General features: G+C 51.2%; 1 protein-coding gene across 12 annotated transcripts in view; it reads right to left on the reverse strand.

The window, feature by feature from the left end:
• The window catches only part of PC (pyruvate carboxylase), a 101,343-nt gene that overhangs the window by 22,448 nt on the left and 53,570 nt on the right, over window positions 1-25,325 (reverse strand). For 3 of the 12 annotated variants that reach the window (XM_069566370.1, XM_069566373.1, XM_069566367.1), the window contains one exon: window positions 9,774-9,958. The exons of 4 other annotated variants lie outside the window; for them this stretch is intronic. The gene's annotated coding sequence lies outside the window, so the exon portion shown is untranslated. Of the gene's footprint in view, window positions 1-4,084; window positions 4,237-9,773; window positions 9,959-25,325 lie in introns of all 12 variants that reach the window. 5 more of the 12 variants (XM_069566366.1, XM_069566364.1, XM_069566365.1 and 2 more) reach the window with 3 other exon arrangements.

Consider the following 25,325-nt stretch of genomic DNA (forward strand, 5'->3'; position numbering starts at 1 on the left):
CTGGCATTCGGTCCTTTACGCCTGATGCAGGGCCTCCACCCAGCCAATCCTGTCATCTATTTCTCCACAAAGTTTAAACGCCTGACTCATCCACTTCAAGTAAGAAACGTCATAGGCAACCCTGGTAGCTCAGGTAGTAAACAATCCACCTGTAATGCAATGCAGGAGACATAAGAGTTTGATGCCTGGGTTGGGAAGACCTCTGGAGAAGGAAATGGCAACCCACTGCAGTATTCTTGCCAGGAGAACTCCCATGGACAGAGCCCGGTGGGCTATGGTCCTCGGGGTCACTAAAGAGTCGGACACAATCGAGCGACATAAATCAAGGGACATAAAAATATATTCAATAAATCAGTACTGCTAAAACCTCACAGTGTCATATTGTGGCCCACAAGACAGAGAAGGGGAAATAAAGACCAAGTAGAAAGCAATGAGGAGAAAGAAATAAGGAGATAAATAGAATAAAAAGAAAAAGAGGGAAGCCCTTCAACCAGGGGGAGAGAAGGCAGCCCTTCAAGCACCAACCGCACCAGGCACAGCACCAGGCCAGGCAGGAACGCCTCAGCTCTCATAGGAGGCCGAGCCGGGAGGAGAAAAGAAAAGGGGGAAAACAGACAGAAATAGGTCCTTTCAGATCACGATCAGTGCCTCATGGGCAAGAAAACAGGTAATTTTTTGGCGAATTACTGGGCAGGAACCTGAATGGGGGAAGCAGCAGCCACGTCCAGATCTGAGCTGCAGGGCACGCACCTCAGGAGAGCAACAGCTCTGGCCAAGGACTCGAGGGCCGCCTCTGCAACCTGTCTGTGGGTCCGAGGGAAATAAGCCATGGTCCAGCTGACACCAGTGGAGGGGATCACAGCGGGAGCCCCCAGGACCTGCTCACAGTCAGTGCCAAAGTACCAGCTGGGCCTTGGCCATGTGACTGCCACACCTTCCGGAAAACCACTGAGCTTCCCACGCTCTCCTGTCACCCTCCCCTCACAGGTCTACCAGCAGCACCGGCTGCACCGGCTTCCGGCTTCAGCTGCCCACCCAGCTGGAGGGAAGTGCTTTCCTGGCAGAGCAGCCTGGAGTAGGCAGGCCCTGGTGGTCAGTGGCGCACACCCCGGGGAGCCAGTGTGGGGATGGATGTTGCCCCCATCCTGGGCACCAGATGCCTGCTCTGCTCAGGGCTGCAGGCGGGAATTTGTGGGACGAGGCAGAGTAGAAAGAGCCCAAATGGCCACAAGGGTCAAGTGAAGAAAGGCAAAGTGTTCTCCGGGACAAGCATGAACAGTAGATACAAGTGGCTAACGAACTGCTGACAGTCCCACCTCACCAGAAATCACCACGATCAAAGGGGAACAGGGGGTGTTGTTTGTGCCTATGAAACTAGCAACAGAGTTGTGAACAATCAGATTTAGCGCTGCTAAGGCCTCTGGGCCTTATTTTCTTGGGCTTCAAGAAATCACTGTGGACAGTGACATAGCCATGAAATTAAAAGATGCCTGCTTCTTGGAAGGAAAGCTATGACAAACCTAGACAGTGTATTAAAAACAGAGATGTTACTTTGCCAACAAAGGTCCGTCTAGTCAAAACTATGGTTTTTCCAATAATCATGTACGGATGTGAGAGTTGGGCCATAAAGAAGGCTGAGTGCCGAAGAAACAATGCTTTCAAACTGTGGTGCTGGAGAAGATTCTTGGAGTCCCTTGGATTGCAAGGAGATCAAACCGTTAATCCTAAAGGAAATCAACCCTGAATATTCGTTGGAAGGACTGATGTTGAAGTTGAAGCTCCAATACTTTGGCCACCTGATTCGAAGAGCTGACTCACTGGAAAAGACCCTGATGTTGGGAAAGATTGAAGGCAGGAAGAGAAGGGGATGGCAGAGGATTAGATGGTTAGATAGCATCACTGACTCAATGGACATGAATCTGAGCAAACTCTGGGAGACAGCGGAGGACAGAGGAGTCTGGTGTGCCGCCGTCCACGGGGTAGCAAAGAGTTGGACACAACTTAGCGGCTGAACAACAAGAAGCCCTCTGGGAAGCAGGCCCACAGGCGAGGTCTAGAGATTAGGGCAGCTCTGAAAGCAGTTCACAAAGCCTATCAAGAGCCTTTAAAGTATTTATGCCCCTTGGTCAGGCCATCACCAATCTAGGAATCCAACCCCAAGATACTCTAAAATGGGAACCAAGATGGATGCAGAAAGATGTTCAGATCAGCATTATTTACAATAGCAAATGACTAGAAGCCACTTAAAGAGCCAATATTAGGGCATCAATACAAACAGACATTATATAACCATGAAAAATGGTGGCAGAGTTTTGATGACATGGGAAAGGCTTATGATGTAATATGATGCTTTTAAAAAAAGACAAATAATATGATCTCATGAAGCTTTATTTACAGCAAGAAAAATAACTAGCAAGAACTCAGCATTCACTTACTCCTATGTTCCAGAATTGGCAAGGCGCTGCTTTCCCCTTATTTCTTCTCTTTCTCTACATGTTCTATGCAACAGTTGTTCCAGTAGTCATGTACGGATGCAAGAATTGGACCATAAAGAAGGCTGAGTGCTAAAGAATAGATGCTTTCAAACTGTGGTGTTGAAGAAGACTCTTGAGAGTCCCTTAGACTGTAAGGAGATCAAACCAGTCAATCCTAAAGGAAATCAGTCCTGAACATTCATTGAAAGGACTAATGCTAAAGCTAAACTCAAATACTTTGGTCATCTGATGCGAAGAGCTGACTCACTGGAAAAGACCCTGATGCTGGGAAAGACTGAAAGCAGGAGGAGAAGGGGACGGCAGAGGATGAGATGGTTGGATGGCGTCACTGATTCAATGGACATGAGTTTGAGCAAGCTCTGGGAGACAGTGGACAGGGAAGCCTGGCGTGCTGTAGTCCATGGGGTTGGACACGACTTAACAACTGAACCGAACTGATACGTTCTGTATTTTCTCCAGTGGGGATTATTATTTATAATCAGAAAAGAAAATAAAGAAATATACAGGGGGAACAGGAAGACCTTTACAGATAAAAGCCAAGAGGAGTTCCTAAAGGGTCCTTCTCAGTGAGGTGACTGGCCTTGGCTTCCATCCTGTGAAATAACCCCTTCTAGGGGGGCCGGCCTCCCAGAAGGCTCATCCCACTGCCCACTGCATCTTCCTCACCGGCTGGCCAGGGAAGCCTGCTACAGGTCTTCCTCAGGACTCCCTCCTGCAGGTGAGCAGCCTCACAGCAGGTTCCACTGGCACGGAGACTCTCCACCCCCAGGGACATGTCATCCTGGGCAGGGAGGCCTGCTCTTTTCTTCCGTGTGGGTGGGTTTACCCCTTCGGACCCTCAGGCACTTACGCATTGTCTTCTGGGTAAATAGGTCATATCTGTCCCCACCCCCACCACACACACTCCCCGATCCCTTTTCTAATGAAAAGAGAGATCCCTGGAGGCTCTGCTCAGAGGGCAGGGGTGGTGAGGGAGGACCAAGAGCCTCCCCAGCTCAGTCAGGAAGCAAGGAAGTCTGAATCACCCAGCCCAAGATTCTCCTACTTTTTTGCATTTGACCTCACCCTTGCTCTAGACAGCAAGGATTTATTGGCGTCCAGGCCTGGACTTGACCTGGGGTTCGAGGGCAAGCAGGCAGATGTTTGCAGAAGGGGAAAGTTCACAATCGTTCGCTGAAGTCAGAGCGGGCAGAGAGTGGGCAGAGGGCAGCCATGTCCACTGGCGGTGGCCCAGCATGAACCCGGGGTCAGCGGGCTGGGCCTGCCCCCGCGCCACCTGACCTTGGGAGACCTAGGCACCCCAATTCGTCCTCTGTGAAAGAGGGCAACACCACCCCCAACCTGGGCATGTCGTCCTGGGGTCACTGACAGGGGCTGCCATCACCATCTCCCCACTGGTCCTTCCTCCCAGATGAGTGTGGGGTGCATGAAGGAACCCCCTCTGTTGCCCACCCTACAGGGTGCTCATTCCCATCCAGATCAGCAAGGCAGCACCAGCCCAGGGGGTCTTGCTGGACAAGGGCAGGCACGAGCGCACGCAGGCAGCAGACGGAAGACCGCCAGCCGACAAGGGGGCCCGGGGCACTCACCCCTCACCAGCCAGGCTCCTGGTGCTGCTTCTGCTCTGCCTGAGGTGGTCACTGGCCCAGGATACAAACTCCTGCCCAGGCTGCCAGAGGCTGGGGCGGCTGCCAAGGCTGAAACTGGGGGAAGGGGCGGCCAGAGCAGGGGCGTCAGACGCCTGGGAGAGCAGGGGAGGCAGAGAGGCTGGGTCACGCGGGCGGCAGGAGCTTTGCAGCCTGGAGCCCAGCTCCTCTATCCCCAGGGACCCGGACAGATCGAGGAGGAGGCATCCGGAGGCCAGCGGCAGGGGTTAGCCTGCAGGCGGAGCAGGTCTGGGTGGCTGGCCGGACGGGGCTCTCATGGACGACAGAGGGCATGGGTCACAGGCCCCTAACAGAGGGCATGGGTCACAGCCCCTTGCAGCCTGGATGCAGCCCCGCAGCTCGGCTCTTGGCTCAGCCACATGCGACCCCACCCCCCCACCAGCAAAGCCAGGCCTGGGTCTCGAGGACACAACGGTGACCAAAAGCGCCGCTGCCTTCCCAGGACATCTCAGAACTTGGTCAACCCAGTGCCCAGCCTTCTCTCACATCAAATCCCCCTCGCCTTCCAGACCTGAGGCCCAGGAGGTCCGGCTGCCTGGTGACTCTGAAGGCCTCTCCTGAACCAGCTCCAGTTGGGAGAAAACCTCAGGACGAGAGGACTCCCTTCCAGGAAGCGGGGCCCTCGTGGGTCGAGCGTGTGACGGTTCACTTGGGGTGTGCTGAGTCTGGGGGTGTAGGCTGGGCTTACGGGAGGAGCAGGGTGGGCAGAGCTCAGGGTGGCAAGGCAGGAAGCCAGGCACCTGCTGAAACCCGACACCTGGCAAGACCCGCATGGAGGCAGAGGGCCTGTGGGGGGAACGGTGGGGAAGGACTCAGGGCACCGACTCCCTTCCCCCAGTTCTAGAGGCGGGAGCTGCCTCTGGTGTTCAGAGGAGCCCCCAGCCTGAGATCAGGCTCTGGCACCCTGGAGGGACCTGGTACCAGGCTCTCCTCATAGCGCCCCTTTCTCAGTGCATCGGCCTCCCCTCGAGCACCACTCCGAGCGCATCCTTGTCACCTCACTAAAGGGTAGGGACCCGGTGACGGCCCCCCGTCACAGGAAAGCGGTGTGGGCAGGGCCAGGCGCTCACTGCAGGGCCACACGGCACCTTGCTTTGGGGTTTTGGTTGTGGGATGGGAACCCAGAAGTCCTCAAGGTCGTTGACAGTTTAGTGGAGAACTGTCCTTAAAAAACTCTGAGGCCTCCATTAACCAAACGACGCCTCGGGAAGCCCTCGTGTTCCATCACGTCGGCGGACCCTCCCCGGGGGAGCCACAGGGTGGCTGCTGCAGACGGGACTCCCTCACGGGCTGGGTCTCCCAGGGGGAGAGGACCCTCGGAGGCGGCCAGGAACCAGCCAGCCTCAGGTCACCTGCCTCAGGGACACCATGTGGCCTCGGTCAGTGCTGAGGACACACGTGAATGAAAAATCTCCCTTTCTGATCTCAGAGGTGGGAGAGTGACAAGCAAGAGAAGGCCACAGCCACGGCCCTAAGATCCCTTACCTGGCTGCCGCTCCAGAGAGCTGACAGGCCCAGAGCGGCCCGTCTGCTATTTTTGCAAATGCCAGCTGACAGATCCCTTTCCTTGGCCCCGGGTTGTGTGTTAGAGACAGGGAATGAGGCGGCTTTGACTCTCACTTGGGACGCATAAACAACGCCTCGCCAGCGAGAGTGAGCGGGGAGCTGGGAACACCTGTCTCTCCCCTGCTGCCTCTCAGCGTGACTCCCCAGAGAGTCGACTTTGCTTCCAGCTCAGTGTTCCAGCTCCCCGGCACTGGGAGGATCAGCTCAGTGTTCTCCTTCCAGAACGGAACGGCGACAATCCATCCGACGGTCTGGTCAGGAGCGTGCTGACAACCTGTGGCTCGAGGCAGGGGAGGTCTCGACCTCGTGGGCCGGCCTGCTGACCTGCCCTGCGCTGACCTGCCCCTGCGGCTTCCACCGCCTCCAACGCTGCCCAAGCTCCACCTCCCCGAGTGGCGCGGGGACCAGCACAGCTGGAAGGGTCTCTACTCTTTCCCAGGCCCTGGGATCTGCAGGTACTCACTCAGGTCGTCCTCACAGCTTTAACAGAAGGAAGCAGACATCGTGAGGTCAAGTCACGCTCCAGGTCACCCAGCAAGGCCAGTTCTGACCCTGATCTGTACACCTCCCTCCAGATCAAGAGTGCTGACTCTTTAGGGCAGGGGTCCCCAGCTTCCAGGATGGGATGCCTGATGATCTGAGGTAAAGCGGACTTAATAATAATAGAAATAAGGCGCACGATAAATGTCATGGGCTTGAATCATCCTGAAACCAGCCCCTGACACCCCCGTCCATGGAAAAACTGTCTTCCGTGAAACAGGTCCCTGGTGCCAGAAACGCTGGGGACCGCAGGGCAGAGGGAGTCCTCACCTCGCTATGGGAGACAGTCGTGGCTTTCATCAGCAGCGCAGCCTGCGGGCGCTTGAAAACCAAAAGCCAAAACCCCGCTCCTGATGAGAAGGTATCGCTGCCTCAACTTGGGCAGGGAGCCCAGGGGTCTCGGCACTTCCCACCAGGCAGCAGGCTAACGGCACTGGCGACTGCGGGTCCCCGCTGAGCTAGGGCAGTTTCAATTTCTCCAATAAATCATCAAGATGTCTCTAGAAGTCCCACTATGTTGTGACCTAAACTACATCTCCCAGGCTGCCTCTTGCAACCAGGAGCAGCACAAAATTCTGCTGTTGAGCCATCACCACCCAAATGGTGGTCCAGACAATACGGACGCGGGGCCAGGGCGGCCGTGCTGGGGTCAGGGTCGGCGGCCACCTGAATGACCACTGTGGCCAAGCGGCGCGCCCGGGAATGCTCCTCGGAGGGGTTGTATTACTTCCGCCCTAAATACCCCTGTTCTTCACACAGCATCTCCTGCAGATGCAGTGGGCAACTGTGGGCAGCAGACACAGAGGAAGGGAGAGCCACAGCCCTGCTTCGGGAGTGACTAGCTGGTGTGTCAGCTTTGGAAGCCCACAGCCTGCACTGCCCAGCCCCAGGCCCCAAGTCGTTTGGCATATCCACCTCAGACGGGGGCTGGAGCCACCACAGTGGGGGTGAGGAGGGGGCAGAGGGGAGAGCGGGTCAGAAGCAGACCCTGGAATCTCCAAATTAACTAAGGAGGCGCCTTCCCACGCAGTGACTTCCTACCCCCTGCCCCCTACACCGGCACCCACACTGGGCTCTGTCCCCAGCCGGCCCCCAGAGGCCCCCAGTGGCTGGCTGCCAGCAAAAAAGCAAGTCAGAACCGGAAAGAGAAAGTTCTTGGCAGAGGGCTCCACGCTGTGGCAGAAGCGAGCTGCTGCCGGATGGGGCCCGCTCTCGGGGAGCCTTCCTTCCAAGCAGCTCCGTGCTGTCCTAACAGTGTCCGATGGAGGCCCCGGGCTGGCGGCCAGCGGGACAGATGCAAGGGGAAGACCGCCTGAGTTGCCAGGCTGCAGCAGCTGACATCAAAGCACCCGCGAGAAGACAGACCGAGGCTGCGATTTCGGAGTAGGGCAGTTGAAGGGAGGATACGAGAAACAGGGAAGGCGATGGAAGAAGAAAAAAGGGGCATGGGGATACCAAAGGCGGGAGCAGACGCGGAGCGGAAACCCACGGGGCCCCGGGCAGCACGGCCCGGTGCCCACCCTGAGAGGCAGTTCCAAGCTGCCTGCCACCGTGTCTCTGCATCGCCCTGGCCAATCTTCAAGTCAGGCGGCAGGCAGAGGGGAGAGGGCGGCACAGCGGCAACTGAAACCATGGGCCCTGTCTGAGCCAAGGGGACCTGTGGACGGGGAAGCGGGGAGGTTCAGGGAAAGAGGCTGTGAGGATCCTGGCAGGCGGGCGAGGGCGAGGAGAGGGCTTGTGGGCACAGCAGCTGCGGCCCGTCCCAGCCTCATCTGTGGGTGCTAGTGGTAAAGAACCTGCCTGCCAGTGCAGGAGGCTAGAGACGCGGGTTCAACCCCAAGGTCAGGACGATCCCTCAGAGGAGGGCATGGCAACCCGCCCCAACATTCTTGCCTGGAGAATCCCAGGGACAGAGGAGCCTGGTGGGCAACAGTCCATAGGGTCACAAAGTCACACACAACTGAAGAGACTTAGCACGCACACGTGCAGACTTGCAGGGAAAACACTGCCCCCTGGTGCAAAAGGAGCGCTACTGCCGCCCTGCGCAGCACCTGAACGCCGGCTCGCTCACGGAGGGACGGCAGTCCCTGGAATGCTCCACGTCCTTCAAGCCCACACAGGAAGGCCTTCCTGCACACCCCAGCTCCCCAAGCTGCTCAGATACCCTCCTTCAGGCTGCCATTCGTCTTGAGCAAAGCTCTGTCACTCCCTGCCACAATCTACTGTCCTCTGGCTTGTGCGGGCTCTCGGCGAGGTTGTGTCTGTGAACTTGATGCTGCAACAATTCACTGACCGTCTTACCAGATGCCGTGAGGACTCCCTGGACGGGATTCTCTGTCTATCTTGCCCCTCACTGTCTCCCTAGCACTCTGTCCAGTGCCCAACACCAAAATGAGCTGTCTGGGAAATGAATGAGTGAGTGAATGAATGAGTACTCCAGGCCACACGAGCTTGCAGAGTACTGTGAGCACCTAGACAAAGAGAAATAAAGCATGGGCCCTCCTGGGAGCAGCACACGCAAGCCACTGGGACTGTCCCTGACACAGAGATAAGAGCCCAAAGCGTTGACAAGGAAGGTCAAAGGGACAAGGTCAGCAAACAAAATACCTCCCAGACAGACGGTGGAAACCAGGACAGTGTTTCAGGGCCGAGTGGGGTGACAGGCGCTAAAGCCTAGATTCTGAAGATGGCCGGACAATGCTCTGCAGGGAGACAGACACCTAAACACAGGCATACAGGTGGTCCAGAAAGCTCCCCAACACCTCCACGGCACACTCACCCCAGCTGGAGAGTCACAGAGGACCTTGTCCCCCCTCGCTCACCCAGGTCACCCCAATTTCAAGGTGGAGGAAAATGGACACCAGCGTTTGAGTTGAATTTTTGTCCCCCCCAAAATATGTGATAGTGCCAACCCCAGGACTTCAGAATGTGACTGTCCTTGGAAATGTAATCCGTAACAATGAGGTCATTAGGGTGGGCCTCATCCAATCTGCTTGGTGTCCTTATAAAAAGAGGAAATGTGAACACAGAGAGACACAGGCGAGGACGTGGAGACCCAGGGAGAAGACAGCCACGTGCCTAGAGAGAACGCCAAGGGCTTCTGCAAACACCGGAAGCTGGAAGAGATAAGGAAGGATCCTCCCCTAGAACTGTCAGAGGAAGCGTGGTGCTGCAGACACCTTGACTTTAGACTTCTGGTCTCCAGACTGAGAGCACACATCTCTGTTGGCAGAAGCCATTCCAGGTTTGGTACTTTGCTAAAGCAGCCCAGGGAAACAAACAGACCCATGTTGCCCACAAAAGCCTGGAACCTGCAGAGACCCTAAAGCCAGGGGCTGGGGAGCACGCTGTGTTGAAAATGCCCCCTTGGCCTTCCCCAGAGGTCCAGCGGTGAGGACTCTGCGCTTCTAGCGCAGTGGGCACGGGCTCCATCCCTGTCGGGGAATTAAGATCCCACAAGCTGAGAGGCACACAGCCAAAAAATAAAAAACAACCCTTCTCTCACCTGCTCAGCCTCAAGCAGGTCACAGCAGGGGCCTTCAGAGCGTGGAGCTATTTAGGACTGTGATCAGCACACCCTCTGGGACAGAGAAGGCCGAGTGGGTGGCAGCAAAAACGAGTCTGTGCTGAACAGTGCCGATGCCAACATATGGCTGCGTGGAGAGTGGGCAGGCTCGGCAGGAAGACCTCCTGAAGAAAGACACCAAAGGGATAAACCAAAGGATAAGGAAGGAGGCAGGTCAGGCATGGGGACATCAGGAGCAAAGGCAAAGGAGCAAACAGCCTGGAAAGCGTCCACTGAGGCCAGAGGCAGGCAGTGAGCTGCCCAGGGGGAGATGAAGGACAGACACTTGTACCCCAGGTTACCAGCCTGCATGTCTAGCAAGGGGTGCAGACTCACCCTCAACGTCAGGGAATACGACCCAGGAGGCCAGGCGGGGGAGGAGGGATTTGCAATTTAGGGGGGCCCCTCTGGCTGCTCTGAGGAGCCTGAATTTGAGGAGGAAAAACTAGAGGTGGAGGAGGAACAAGGAAGATGTTCTAACACGCGTGTTAGTTGCTAAGTCACGTCCGATTCTTTGCGAGCCCATGGACTATAGCCCACCAGGCTCGTCTGTCCATGGAATTTTCCAGGCAAGAATACTGGAGTGGGTTGCCATTTCCTTCTCCAGGGGATCTTCTCAACCCAGGGATCGAACCTGGGTCTCTTGCATTACAGGCAGATTCTGTGCCGTCTGAGCCCCCAGGGAAGCCATTCTAACATAGGCAGGAGAAAATGAGGGCAAGAAACACTGGGGTTATCACCTCTAGACCTGTTAGACAACAGTGAAGAGGCCACCGGTGAGGGTGGCTCTCGGTTCCTGTTTAAGGGGAGGGGTGAACAGGTGCAATGCCAAGTTAAGGAACATTGACATGGATATAGGCAGAGGCAAGCAAGCTCCATTCTGACCCTGATGAGCTAGAATTAACCGAGAGCTTTTCAGCCGGGGAAGCCAAACAGGCTGCTAGGCGTGAGTCTGCCATGTCCTGAGCAGGAGAAGATGGTCTGGGGGCCCCGTCTTGCTGGGAGAGAAGAGCAGGATGGATGGATGGGGCGGCCAGAAACACCCGCTAACCAGGACCAGCCAGGGCCATGGCGGTGTCGTGAGAGTCGGGGTTCCGAGGAATGTTCAGTGTCTAAGGCAGCAAGAGTCAGTGGGAGGCAAGGTGGTGTCTATTGCAAACCCTCAATGTCTGGACTGTGGTTTTGGACTGTGCTTCGAACTGTGGTGTTGGAGAAGACTCTTGAGAGTCCCTTGGACTGCAAGGAGATCCAACCAGTCCATTCTAAAGAAAAATCAGTCCTGAATATTCATTCGAAGGACTGATGCTAAAGCTGAAGCTCCAATACTTTGGCCACCCGATTCGAAGAACTGACTCACTGGAAAAGTCCCTGTTGCTGGGAAAGACTGCAAGCAAAAGGAGAAGGGGACGACAAAGGATGAAATGGTTGGATGGCATCACCAACTCAATGGACATGAGTTTGAGTTAACTCCAGGAGTTGGTGATGGACAGGGAAGCCTTGCATGTTGCAGTCCATGGGGTCGCAAAGAGTGGGACACGACTGAGCAACTGAACTGAACTGAATGTCTGGACAAAGATGTTAGGAAGGTGGAAATAAGAAGAGAGGTGTAGGATGAGCTAGAAGGTACTAGGATCAAGAGACACTTTCTTTCCCTCTTTCTTTTCTTTTATGAAACCTTTGAAAAATACAGACAATACAGCCAGTAATATAAGACCGATAACCCCAGAATAAACTGTTATCACTACACTGACTTAGTTTTATGGTAACAGTTAGGTCTGGTGAATGTATGAATCAAACACAGAGGTTCATTTCTACCCTTCTGCAATACCACTAAAACATCAGTGAAAGGGAAAGTCGCTCAGTTGTGTCCAACTCTTTGTGACCACATGGACTATACAGTCCATGGAATTCTCCAGGCCAGAATACTGGAGTATCCCCTTCTCCAGGGGATAGTCCCAACCTAGGGATCAAACCCAGGTCTCCCGCAGGGCAGGCGGATTCTTTTCCAGCTGAGCCACAAGGGAAGCTCAAGAATACTGGAGTGGGTAGCCTATCCCTTCTCCAGGGATCTTCCCGACCCAGGGATCGAACCCAGGTCTCCCGCAGGGCAGGCGGACTCTTTACCAGCCGAGCCCCCAGGGAGCCCATCAGCGAGAGGATCTTTTTTGTTGTTGTTTGTTGGCTGTACCGCATGGCTTGTGGGAAATTAAGCTCCTCGACTAGGGATCAAACCTGGGCCCTCGGCAGTGAAAGCGTGGAGTCCTAACCACTGGACCACCAGGTAAGTCCCAAAAGGATCTTTCTTTAAACAGTACAAACTCTCAAGGATAAAGAATGGGAAAGCCCAGATAAGAGAGGCCGTGAAACTGGACGAGGCACACACAACATGTGGGCAAGTGACAATGAGCAAGGGGGTGGGGAGCAGAGGCAGTCACAGCACGAGCGAATGTGAGTGCAGCCTCCTGGGAGACTCAGGGTGCACTGGGTCGAAGGGCTTCCCTAGTGGCTCCGTTGGTGAAGATCCACCTGCAGTGCAGGAGACCCTGGCTCGATTCCTGGGTTGGGAAGATCCCCTGGAGAAGGGATAGGCTACCCACTCCAGTATTCTTGGGCTTCCCTTATGGCTCAGCTGGTGAAGAATCCGCCTGTAATGCGGGAGACCTGGGTTCATTCCCTGGGTTGGGAAGATGCCCTGGGGAAGGGAAAGGCTACCCACTCCAGTATTCTGGCCTGGAGAATTCCACGGACTGTATAGTCCATGGGGTCGCAGAGTCAGACACGACTGAGTGACTTTCACTTTCATGTGCAGTTACCGTCTAAGGGGCTGAGGGGCCCGAACCCCCCTCCCCACCACATGCCAGCAGAGCCACAGGAGCAGCAAACGGCCTCAGCCCTGCTGAGTCTGGTACAGTCACTCTCTGAATCCTCACAACGACCCCTGCGACTGTCCACCTGCGTTCCCCGGTCTAGAGTTGTGGACACTGGGACTCAGGCAGGACAGATGGAGTCTCATGCCCAGGACATGCTGCTAGGAAGTTCAGAGCTGGGTGCAGTGGTCACAGGCATCCAGAGCCCCACTCCTGACCCACCAGGTACCAGCGCCTTTCAGAAGAAGAGACTGGGCCCCTGGAAAGGCACCCCAGCAGCATGCAACCCAGAAGGGTACCCCACAGAGCTGAGGATAGCAGGGGAGACCAGAGCTCTCACTCTACAAAGTGGTTCTCACGCAGATGGCCAGGGAGCACCCGGAGTGCTCCTCTCCAGGAGCCTGCCAGCCCAGGGTGGACGTCCATGGCTACTGACACGTACTGGGTACCTAAAGAAAGGATGGCCTGCAGCATTCTCTCAGGGTCAGGACCACCATGTCCAGACTTTCCAATCGGCTTTAGCATGAAGGGACAGCCCAAGTTACCAGATGTCTGAGGACAGAGCTGAAAAACCCTCCAAAACAAATTGGGAATAAAAACACAGAACTCTGAGGAGAAAGTAATAGAGAGAGAAGATACTTAGAGAGGGGGAAAAAACACAACTATAATTAATCTCAGAGAAGTAAGAGAAGTTATTGCATTAAGAGGCGGCAGCTATTTTAAAAAGGCAACGAGAAAGAGCTCTAGGGGATTAAAAATAGCATCGCAGACATTTTTAAACATAATAAATAGAAGAATCAGGAGACAGTCGAGGACATCACCCAGAAAGCATTACAAAAAGACTGACATGTGGCAAATTGGAGAAGAGGTGAGAAAATGGGAGACTGAGTCCAGGGAGCCCACTCTCGGGGAGCCCCTGGTAGGGGGTGCAGGGCAGAGTCACCCAGCAGTGCCTCCTGGAGCTGAGGGATGCACCCTTGGGTGGTGCAGACCCTCTGAGCCCCAGCCGATGCGAAAAGTCCTGCCTGCAAGTGAGATCGGGGCATCCCGTTAGCTTCCTGTATTCATTCTCGGTGGCTTAAAACAACCAAGATGTTCACTTCTGGAGGCCGGAAGGTCTGCATCTGCTCCGCTGGGCCCAGATTGAGGCGCAGGCAGACGCACCCCCTCTGGAGGCTGCAGGGCAGTGTCTTTCCTCGCCTCCTCTAGCTTCCAGGGAACCTCTGATTGTGGATGCATCACTTCTAGAACCTCTTCTGGGGACAACTGAGACGGCATTTAGGGTCCCTGGATAAGCCAGGGTCACCTCCCCATGTCAGGATCCTTCACTTCGTCATTTCTGCAAAGACCCTTCTCCTTGATAATGTGACACTTACGGGTGCCTCGGATGAAGACCTGGACATCTCTAGGGGCCATCATGCAGCCCACTAGACTCCCGAAGACAAGAAGGCGGTCACGGTGATGCGGAGCCACTTCTGAGGGAAACTCTTATCAGCTACAAACTGGCACTTGCCATGGGCGTTTGTCATCTACCTCTATAAGGATTAAATCATATGCTGCTCCAGCTGGTGACCTTCAACACATCCTGAAAGGAGTTCAGAGTGGAGAGCAGGAATGAGGCATTCTGTGCTCCGGGAGAAACTGGCAGGACAGGTCTTCAGACAGCTAGATATTTTCAGGAGCTGATTTTATGAGCCCAGTTCTTGTATCTCCCCAATCTGGAAAAGGGCTAACATCCTTCATGGTGACGACTGTTTCTCGTGACTAGCAAAGCTTTATGAGACAGCAGAAACCTTCTGGAAAAGTATGTGCTTCATTGCATGTAATCCCCCTTCACCAAAATCACACTTTCGCCCCAACTCTTCATGGCAGTCTCAGGGCCATCTGAGGTGCTGTCTCCAGGACTGTAGTCCTCATTTTGCTCCAAAGAAAATTTAACTCACAGTTCCCACATTATGTGTCTTTTTAAAGTTGACACACTCTCCAACCTAGAATCCTCTACCCAGTTAGACTGTCAATCAAGTGTGGGGGCAAAACAAAGGTATGTTCAGACAGGACTTGGCCAGGGAAATCTTCCCACCTGTGTGTGCATCTGTCCAGGAAGCTCCTGAGGGACACGTGCTGATGAAACAAGGGAGTAAACAAACCAAGACGAGAGGCCTAGGGGCCGGCACGGAAGGAAGCCGGGGATCCTCAGGGGATGACGGGGATTCTCAGGGGATGACAGGGATCCTCAGGGGATGACGGAGGCCCTGGTAGCTGTGAGAACCTCTGCTCCAGACAACAGCACAGGCCAGGAAGCTCCAAGGAGTGGGGCTCCGAGGGGAATGGGGGCTCTACACACAGACCAAAAGGCTGGATCACCTGATATCTCTGAAAGAACATGGAGGAGGTGGCAAGTTACAGCTGGTCTGGGGAGGAAGGAATGAGGTAAAAAGTAACTCACGGAAACAGAAGTTTTACAGGGAAGTGTTATCATGTATACACTTGGTGTTCTCAAGGGTCAAAATTAACTTCATTTTAATAAGGTTAAAACTGACAGTGTACTTTAAAGTGGTTACATGACCATGCAGGAAGGAGCGGGGCAGGGAAAGTGGGCCGTGGGGGTGGGAGTAAAATCGAGCTATACCTTGCAGAGGAGGAGCTCAGCAAATAGAGCCAATGCTGTATGGAGACAAGAGGGTGGGCTGCGAGGAGTTAAAGGACGGAGCACCCCCAGGAGTTTGGCTCAGGTGAAAGACGGGCCTTGAAGAGCACCCCCTGCTCTGAGTCCCAGTGTAGAACACCCCAGTGCCAGCCATGGGCAGCCAGGAGGGTGTGGCTGGTTGGGACCCAGGGGACCAGCTGAGGCACTGACCCCGCCAAGGGCTGAAATGACCAGTGGCTTCTGTGTCCTGGCTCTCTAGGCTGAGACATCACATTCTGAGAGGTATAGCCAGGGAAGGAGCAGCCCAGGGATGGCGGACCTGCAGTGGGCTCCTCGTTCACACCCGAACTCCTGGTTAGCCACGGCTGCACCGAGAGGCAGGAAGAGACTTTACGAAAAGTCTTTTTAATAAAGACAGGATGAGATAAGCTTTAAGAAAAATATCTGGCTGGTCAGGTCAGCAAAAGAGATTGATTAGAAAAAGCAATGACATTTCCCTCTGAAGAGGTTTAAAACTTTTTTTCTGAATGAGTCGATTTAGGTCAAGTGAGTCTTCTGGAATAACGAAACATTAGGCTGATTTATGGGCCACTGACTTCCCCGGTGGCTCAGACGGTAAAGCGTCTGCCTACAACACAGGAGACCTAGGTTCGATCCCTGGGTTGGGAAGATCTCCTGGAGAAGGAAATGGCAACCCACTCCAGTATGCTTGCCTGGAAAATCCCATGGACAGAGGAACCTGGTAGGCTACATACAGTCCATGGGGTTGCAAGTTGGACACGACTGAGCGACATTTACTTTACTTTACTAGACTGATTTATGAGATTTCTTGGGCTTTCCAGGTGACACTAGTGGTAAAGAATCTGTCTGCTAATGCAGGAAGCTTAAGAGATGTCCGCAGAGTCGGATACAACTGAGCGTCTGAGCACACACACACGAGATGTCTTAAGTCTCTCTTGTGATTTAGCTGTATCTTGGCGTGTTCCTATAACAGGTTGTGTTAATATTCTTTCTTTAAAGAAGCAAAGCAAAAGTTAGATATATTTGGAATTTAGATATTAAGTATATTTTACTGTGGGCTTCCCTGGTGGTGTGGTGGTAAAGAATCTGCCTGCCAATGCAGGAGACACAGGTTCAATCCCTGGGTAGGGAAGATCCCCCAGAAAAGGGAATGGCAACCCACTCCAGTATTCATGCCTGGTAAGTCCTATGAACAGAGGAGCTTGGTGGGCTATGGTTCCTGGGGTCACACAGAGTTGGACACACCTGAAGCACGAATGCATTTCAGTTTAAGCTGTGCCATGACAGACTTCCCTCCATCCTTCCAGTGCAGGGGCCATGGGTTCGATCCCTCATTGGGTAACCAAGAAAGATCCCATGTGTATTGCCAAGAAATTAAAAATAATACTACTAACAATTTAAATAAAGTGTACATGGGTCAGAGACTGGTAGTTCTTAGCACAACCTGGGCAGAGAAATGTGAGTGGCAAGACCGATTACTTCAATCTCCTCCTGGGCACCTGACTCTCTTCTCAACCAAGATAAAGCCACTGAGCTAAGGGCCTCCAGATTCAGCCAACTGAAATGCAAACTGTCCAGTGAGAATTTGAATTTCAACTAAACTGCATTCTTAGAAAAATGTACAAGTATATCCCATGCAATATATGGTGCATACTTATAGTACTAAGTTACTGGTTTATCTGAAATCTGAACTTAACTAGCCAGCCTGTATTTTATCTGGCAACCCCAGTCCACCAGCAGTGCTGAGGCCCTGACTGGATCTGAGAAAAAAACATGTGAAGAGAATTCCCAGATATGACCTAACAGGGCAGGGAGAACACAGCGGGAAGACCTCAGGGGTCCAACAGCCTGGGTTCCGATCGGGGCTCCACCAAGCCCACCTAGCTCTGGGCAGGCTGCACAACCTCCAGGCCTTGATTTCTTTATCTGTAAAATCAGCACTAATGACAGTCATGTGCACAGGCTGCGTACAAAGATCAAACGAGTTAATGTGTGCAGCGTGCTCAGAAGAGTGTCTGGCACATAAACTGGCCTTTATCATTCTCTGGGCGAGGACCTGTGAGCCGCCCACACCAGGTGCCGCTGGCTCTCCTGGCTCCCTGGCGCTGTCCTTTCCAACGCTGGGCTTGGTGACAGTGAGCTGGCAATGTGAAACCGACCCCAGTGGGCGTCTGCACATGACAGAAATCGACAAATGCTACAACTAGGGCCCTTTCCTCACCTCCCTGGGACCCACAGTTCAAAGAACACCCAGACGGGCTGAGCATCCCGCAGTGACCTAAAGAAAAACATTAAGCGTGGCCTGGGTGAGGGGCACCCTTCTTCACTTTCCCTTTTGGCTACAGAACTCAAATAAAGAGGCTTCTGGGGGAAGTTGATAGCGATACAGTCTTCAAGAAACAAAAAAACTCTCAGATAAACAGTCTAACTTACACCTAAAGCAATTAGAGAAAGAAGAACAAACAAAACTCAAAGTTAGTAGAAGAAATTATAAAGATCAGAGTAAAATTAAATGAAATAGAGACAAAAAATAATAGAAAAGGTAACAATAGAAAAGGTTGATGAAACGCTAGTTCTTTGAAAAGATAAGCAAAATTGATAAGCCTTTAGCCATAAAAAGGGGGGAGGGCTCAAATCAATAAAATTAGCAATGAAAAAGGAGAAGTTACAGGTGACACCACAGAATACAGAGGATCGTAAGAGAACACTGCAAGCAACTGTATGCCAATAACACGGACAGCCTAGAAGAAACGGACAAATTCTTAGAAAAGTATATCTTCCAAGTCTGAACTGAGAAGAAATATAAAATATGAACAGACCAGTCACAAGTACTGTAACTGAAACTGAATTTTAAACTTCCAACAAACAGAAGTCCAGTACCAGATGGCTTCACAGGTGAATTCTATCAAATATTTAGAGAAGAGTTGAAATCAACTCTGAATATTCATTGGAAGGACTGATGCTGAAGCTGAGGCTCCAATACTTTGGCCACCTGATGCAAAGAGCCTACTCATTGCAAAAGACCCTGATGCTAGCAAAGATCAAAGGCAAAAGGAGAAGACAGCAGCAGTGGATGAGATGATTAGATAGGATCACTGAGTCGATGGACACGAATTTGAGCAAACTCTGGGAGACAATGGGGAACAGAGGAGCCTAGCGTGCTATAGTCCACGGGGTTGCAAAGTGTCAGACACCACTCAGCAACTGAACCACCACCACCACCTATGGTCAATTAATCTACAACAAAGGAGACAAAAGTATCCAATGGAGAAAAGAAAGTCTCTTCAATAAGTGGTGCTGGGAAAACTGGACAATTACCTGTAAAAGAATAAATTAGAACATTCTCCAGTACCATACACACACAAAAAAACTCAAGATGTATTAAAGACCCAAATATAAAATCAGATACTGTAAAACTCTTAGAGGAAAACATAGGCAGAACACTCTTAGACATAAATCACAGCAATCTCTCTTCAGACCCACCTCCTAGAATAATGAAAATAACAACAAACAAATGGGATCCAGTTAAACTTAAAAGCTTTTGCACAGCAAAGGAAATCATACAAACTAAAAAGACAGCCCCCAGAATGGGAGAAAATATTTGCAAACGAAGCTACCAATAAAGGATTAATCTCCAAAATGCACAGGCAGTTCATGCAGCTCAATATAAAAAAGTCCAATCATAAAATTGGCTGCGTGATGTGCAGTGCTTAGTCACTCAGTCGTGTCTGACTCTGCGACCCCATGGACAGGAGCCCGCCACCCTCCTCTGTCCATGGGGATTCTCCAGGTAAGAATACTGGCATGGGTCACCATGCCCTCCTCCAGGGGATCCCCCAACCCTGGGATCGAACCCTGGTCTCCCACATTGCAGGCAGATTCTTTACCATCTGAGCCACAGGGAAGCCAGAAGATCTAAATATTTCTTCAAATAAGACATACAGGTGACCAAAAAGCACATGAAAAGATACTCAACATCACTAATCATCAGTTCAGTTCAGTCACCCAGTCGTATCCAACTCTTTGAGACCCCATGGACTGCAGCAACACCAGGCTTCCCTGTCCATCATGCTAATTATCAGAGAAATGCAAATCAAAACTACAACGAGATGCCACCTAACATTGGTCAAAATGGCCATCATCAGAAAATCTATAAACAAGAGTTAGAGAGGGTATGGAGAAAAGGCTGATTCTTTACCACTGAGTCTCCTGGGAAGCCCAAATCAACTATACTCCTATATATATATATATATATATATATATATATAGAGAGAGAGAGAGAGAGAGAGAGAGAGAGAGAGAGAGGCCTTTGTGTCTTTTGTTAAAAGTCTCTTGTATAGAGTGCTTAATTCGGTCAAAACATGAGGATGAGCTAAGGAAGAAATGAATCAGAAACTCTTCCTACACTCAAGGCAGTTCAGAAACCATTCTGCAACACTAATGAAACTCATTTAACAATGTGAAAATTAGTCCTTGCTTTTTAGGGAACTGATTTCCTTGTTCATATAACCTTGATATCTTTTCTCTCCCCACCCCCACTCCCCCTACCTCTCTTTCTTAAGCAACAGAGGTATTTGCAGGTTGAAATGTGAGGATTTAAAACAATAGCTGTTGGATATACATGTCAAATGTCTATTCTGTAACAGAACTTACCCTGTCCCTCGCCCATTCCAGATGACACACACTCCCCAAAACCCAATACCTCTTGTCCTCTGTCCCCAGAGAACTAGGGCTTCAGTTTGGGGGTCATTTTTGCCCTTCCCTTTCCCACATATAGTGAAGAAGGCCCATCAGCTCTTCCTCTGAAGTCACTCACATCCTCCTTCCTTTCATTTCCACTAACCCACCCCTGATAGCACCCTTTTTACTACCTGAACTACTGTAAAAGCCCCCCATCCATGACCACCCATTGCCACTGGCTGGCTTTAGCTAGCAATTCATGCTGTATACCAGGGAGAACACTACCAAATGCAGGATTCCTTTCACTCTCTTTTTAAAAAAACCTGCTATGACCTTTATTGCCCACAGGTTAGAATCTTGCCTCCCATCATTAGTCCCACCTGCCTGTCAAGCCTCACTTCCCACCACCCCTCAGCCTCCGGGGTCCTAACAGCCAAACTGCCTCCTCCTCGTTCCCAAGTAGTCCAAGCACACTCCTGTCTCCAGTCAGAGCACTCCTCCACTGAGACGCTCCCCACCTGGATGCCCTTTTCTCTGCGCAAAGCCTGCTCCTGTCTGGGTAATTTTTTTTCTCTCCCGCCCCAAATCCCATCAAAACTGTTGTTATTCAGTTGCTAAGTCGTTTCTGACTCTTTGCAACCCCATGGACTGTAGCCCACCAGGTTTCTCCATCCTTCACTGTCTCCCAGAGTGTGTTCACATTCATGTCCATCTCATCCTCTGCCGCCCTCTTCTCGTGTTGCCCTCACTCTTTCCCAGCATCAGGGTCTTTTCCAATGAGTCTGTTCTTCGAATCAGGTGGCCAAAGTATTGGAGCCTCAGCTTCAGCATCAGTCCTTCCAATGAATATTCAGGGTTGATTTTCTTTAGGATCGACTGAGTAAAAGAGATTTTTGTTTTTACATTTTTTTTTATTGGACCATTTGTTTTTCCAAGTCTTTAGTGAATCTGTTACAATATTGCTTCTGTTTTACATTTGGGTTTATTGACTGTGAGGTATTTTGGGTCTTGGCTCCCCAACCAGGGGTTGAACCCACACACTCCCTGCATCAGGAGGCAAAGTCTTAACCAATGGCCAACCAGGGAAGTCCCAAGAGGTTTTTGTTTTTTAAGCTGTCAATCCCCAAGAACACGGAGACCAGGAGGGGAGACCACAGGAACATCACGGCCCTACCTGGTGGTGGGAAGGCTGATCATCTACCAGTGTCCACCACAGAATCCAAGAAGGGCAGGGAACTGTGAGCCAGGTCCTGGGATGAACCAGCTGATACATACAATGGAAGCTGGTGAGAGCTTCTGAGAAGCAGTTAGTCCCTAGATCCTCATGCTGCTGGAGACCACCCTCCCCTGCCCTCTCCTGAAGAACAGAGGTCTGCTCTCTGGAGAGGGCGAAGCTCAGGGTCTGCACTGGGGGTGCGAGGCACAGCTGAGGGCCAGGGTACTCTGTCAGAAATGTGAGGGGAAGGTTAAGTGAGCCTATTCATCCTGTCCCTTCGCCCACTCAGCCCCTGGAGAGCAAGCAGCCAGCCCTTCCCCTCCTCCAATACCTGACCCAGCCCAAGAGTGAAGACCTCAGGATATTGATACTGAGGTTCCCCAACAAACAACGTGCCTCATCAACTGTGCAAGTGGGAAGCTGGACTCCCAGGCAGTTTTTAGCCCCTACTACTAATTGTGAGCAGGCAACCAAAGATCCCTGGGCAGCTGAGAACAGATTCCTTCAAAGACAGAGACCAAAGAAAAACAGCAGAAAAAAAGCCATTTGGAAGAAACAATTAATGCAAGGAGGAAAAATTTAAACACGGCACTAACATCCTCAAAGAAGCAAGAGATTACACAGGTGAGACAACAGGATGCTTGCACGTATTTTTAAAGACCTAATCAGAGAGCAAGAAAAGCTCTTGGAAATTAAAAATATGATGGGAAAGACAAAAAAAAAAAAATCAATAGAAGGGTTGGAAGATTAGGTTAAGGGAATCTCCTAGAGACTGAAACCAAAGGACAAAGAAATGGAAAGTAGAAAAGAAAGGGGAAAAAATGCGAGGCCATTCAAGAGATCCAAAAATTAAATAACTGTCTCAGAAAGAGAGGACAGGGAAAACACAGGGGAAGAAATAATTCAAGACACCCCCAGGATAGGAGGTCACGTTTCCACACGGAAGTATGCATTGAGCCAACAGGAGGGACGCGTGCAGACCCACACCACGCATGGCGTGACATGTCAGATGCGGTAAGCTTTCTGAAAGTGGGGGAAAGGGGGCACAAAGAACCCCAAATCAGCAAGGTTTTGGATTTCTCAACAGCAACTTGGGAAGATAGAAAGGTACAAAGCAGTCTTCAAAACTGCAAAGGGAAAATGATTTCCAGCCTGAAACTCTCCATCCAGCGGAACCATCAATTATGTGTGAAGGTGAAATAACAAGAAAGAACAGGGCTGCTACGACTGACCTCCAGGTGATGCTTCTCAAGGAGCTACTGTGGATGAGCCCCACCCCAAACGAGGAGCGAACAGGCCGGAAGGGAGCAGGAGCCGTGAGAAGAGGAAGGCAGAGGTGCCCGCAGCGAAGCACAGAGAGGGGCACCAAGTGAGGCGTGGATGGCTCAGAGCCGCTCCCGGGCCGCTTCAGCCAGAGGCCCTGAAGGAGAACGGAGCCAGCGGGCCACTGATGGGACGCGGCCTCTGGGTGAACCTGTGATGAAGGCAGGCAGCCTGACCAACACGGGGATGCTAAATTGATTGCTCCTCTGTGACTGCTTCTTCCAGTGTTCCCAAGGTCCATCCGTGTTGTTACAGGTAACAGGACTCCATTTAACTGCCCAAGAATATCCCACTGTACAGACACACCACGTTTTGTCAACCCACTCAATGGACATTTCGGTTGTTCCTGCTTTTGGGCTATTATGAATGCACTGTGGTGAACACTGGTGTACAAGCTTCAGGCGCACGTGTGTTTCCTCTCTCTTGGGTACATATTGCCGGATGGTATGGCAACTCTACGGTTAACCACCCGAGGAATAGGCAGATGGTTCTCCACAGCTGGGCTCCATTTTCTATTTCACCAGCAACATGTAAGGGCTCCAATTTTCTACATCCTCGCCAAAACTTGTTATCATCTGTCTTTGTGACCAGCCATTCTAGGGGGTATGAAGTGATACCTGTGTGGTTTTGATTTACATTTCCCTGATGACCACAGATGTTGAGCATACTGGCCATGTGGACATCTCCTTTGGCAAAATGTCTACTCCGAGTCCCTGCCTTTGGATTATTTATATCTCTTGTTGAGCTGTAAGAGTTTGAAAAATTACATATTCTAGACACGAGTGCCGATCAGATACATGGTTCGCAAAAACCTTCTCCCATTCTTTGAACTGCCTTTTCACTTTGATACCATCCTTTGCTGCACAAAGGTTTTTAATATTGATGAAGCCTCATTTATCTATTTTTAAAATCTTATTGTGTGTGTTTTTGCTGTCGTATCTAAGAAACCACTGCCTAACCCAGTATCACAAAGATTTATGACTGTTTTCTTCTGAGAGTTTTATACCTTTAGCTCTTACATTTATGTCTTTGATCCACTTTGAATTTCCTGTGTGGTATGAGGTTGGGGTTCAGCTTCATTCCTTTGCATCTGGATGTCCAGTTGTTTCAGCACCATTTGTTGAAAAGACTATTCTTTCCCTATTTTAAATTATCTTGTTGAGCTCAACTGACTACAAATGTAAGGGTTTGTTTCTCAGCTCTCAACTCTAGTCCATCGATCTATGTCAGTCCTTATGTTACTGCCACGGTATCTTGATTACTGTAGCTTTGTGGTAAGCTTTGTGTGAGTTCTCTACGTTCTTTTTCAAGATTCTTTTGGCTGTCTGGTTCCCTTGCATTTCCGTGTGAATTTTAGGCACATTCTGTCATCTGCAAGTAAAGGCAGCTGGAACTGAGAAAGATATGACATTGAATCTGTAGATCAATTTAAGGAATGTTGCCATCTTAACAATATTAAGCCTTCTCACCATGAACATAGGGAGTCCATTTATTTATTCAGGTTTTCTTTCATTTTTCAACGTTTTATATGCTTAGAAGTTTTTCACTTCTGTTAAATTTATTCCTGAATATTTTATTCTTTTTGATGATACTATAAATGGAATTTTCTTCCTTTCCATTGACTGCCTCTGTATAGAAATACAATTGACTTTTGTGTATGGACCTTGTTCCTGCAACCTTGCTGAACTCCTTTATTAGCTTTAAAAGATTTTAGTGACTTCCGTAGATTTTCCTATATAAGACCGCGTCAGCTGTAAAGATACTTTTACTCCTTCCTTTCCAACCTGCATGCCTTTCATTTCATTATCTTTCCTAATTGCCCTTAATGATCAAAGCTGAACTGGTGACTAATTTTGATTTGGAGACAGCCTCTGCCCGAAGAGCAGCAGCTGCCATGACCCTTAGGAGGGTCACACTCTGCTTGTCACACCTGTTGATTTGTTTCCACCAGGAATGAGCCTTTGGGAGGTTTCCTGGTTGGTTCCTCTCCTCTCACCTCCCTGCATCCCCCTTCTCTGCTCCAAGCCAGGGAAGCTGAGGCCTGTGGACAGAGGCACCTGGGTCCCCCCACTGGCTGGCATCCTGCAGGTTCAGCCAATGGGAGGCCTGAAGGAGACAGGAGGCTGGGAGCGGAGAAACGTGGGTTCTGATCTTCCCCAATCTTTACTGCCCTTGATGCCACAGTCCTGACTTGCGATCCATCCGGCTGCTCTGACAGTCCCAGCTGGGCGCTTTTGCCTCCACACTCTCAACCCGCCCTGGAGGCTGGAGGAAACATTCACAATTTCCTCTCCAACCCCACCGGGCCTAGAGGTTGCAATGACTTCCCACTATGGTTCGTCCCTGGGTGTCCCAACCTCCCTTGTTGGGTTCCTGATTGTCTTGGCTGATTAATTCAGTTTATCAGAATCAATGCATGACCATCAACCATTCCCGGCAGCTTTTACTGCTATTCTGCTAAACACCCACACCCCAAACATCCCTACAGAGGAAGGCCCAGAACCTCGCTCAGTGTTAAAACCTGGTTCCCTGGTAAACTGATCACCAACATGCAGGGTCCACGAACTGAGGAGATAGTGAGGGAATTCGGTGGCAAAAACTTCCATTCCTGGAAGGAAGAAAGAAAACAGCAACCCAGACAGGACATGACCTTGACTATCACTGCTGCTGCTTTCCCTCCTTTTTCTTGATTCCCTAGAAAAGATGTTCCTTTGCGGCCCCTTGATCTGACCTTTCAC

Source organism: Ovis canadensis, chromosome 21 (assembly GCF_042477335.2).
Source record: "Ovis canadensis isolate MfBH-ARS-UI-01 breed Bighorn chromosome 21, ARS-UI_OviCan_v2, whole genome shotgun sequence".
Classification (NCBI taxonomy): domain Eukaryota; kingdom Metazoa; phylum Chordata; class Mammalia; order Artiodactyla; family Bovidae; genus Ovis; species Ovis canadensis.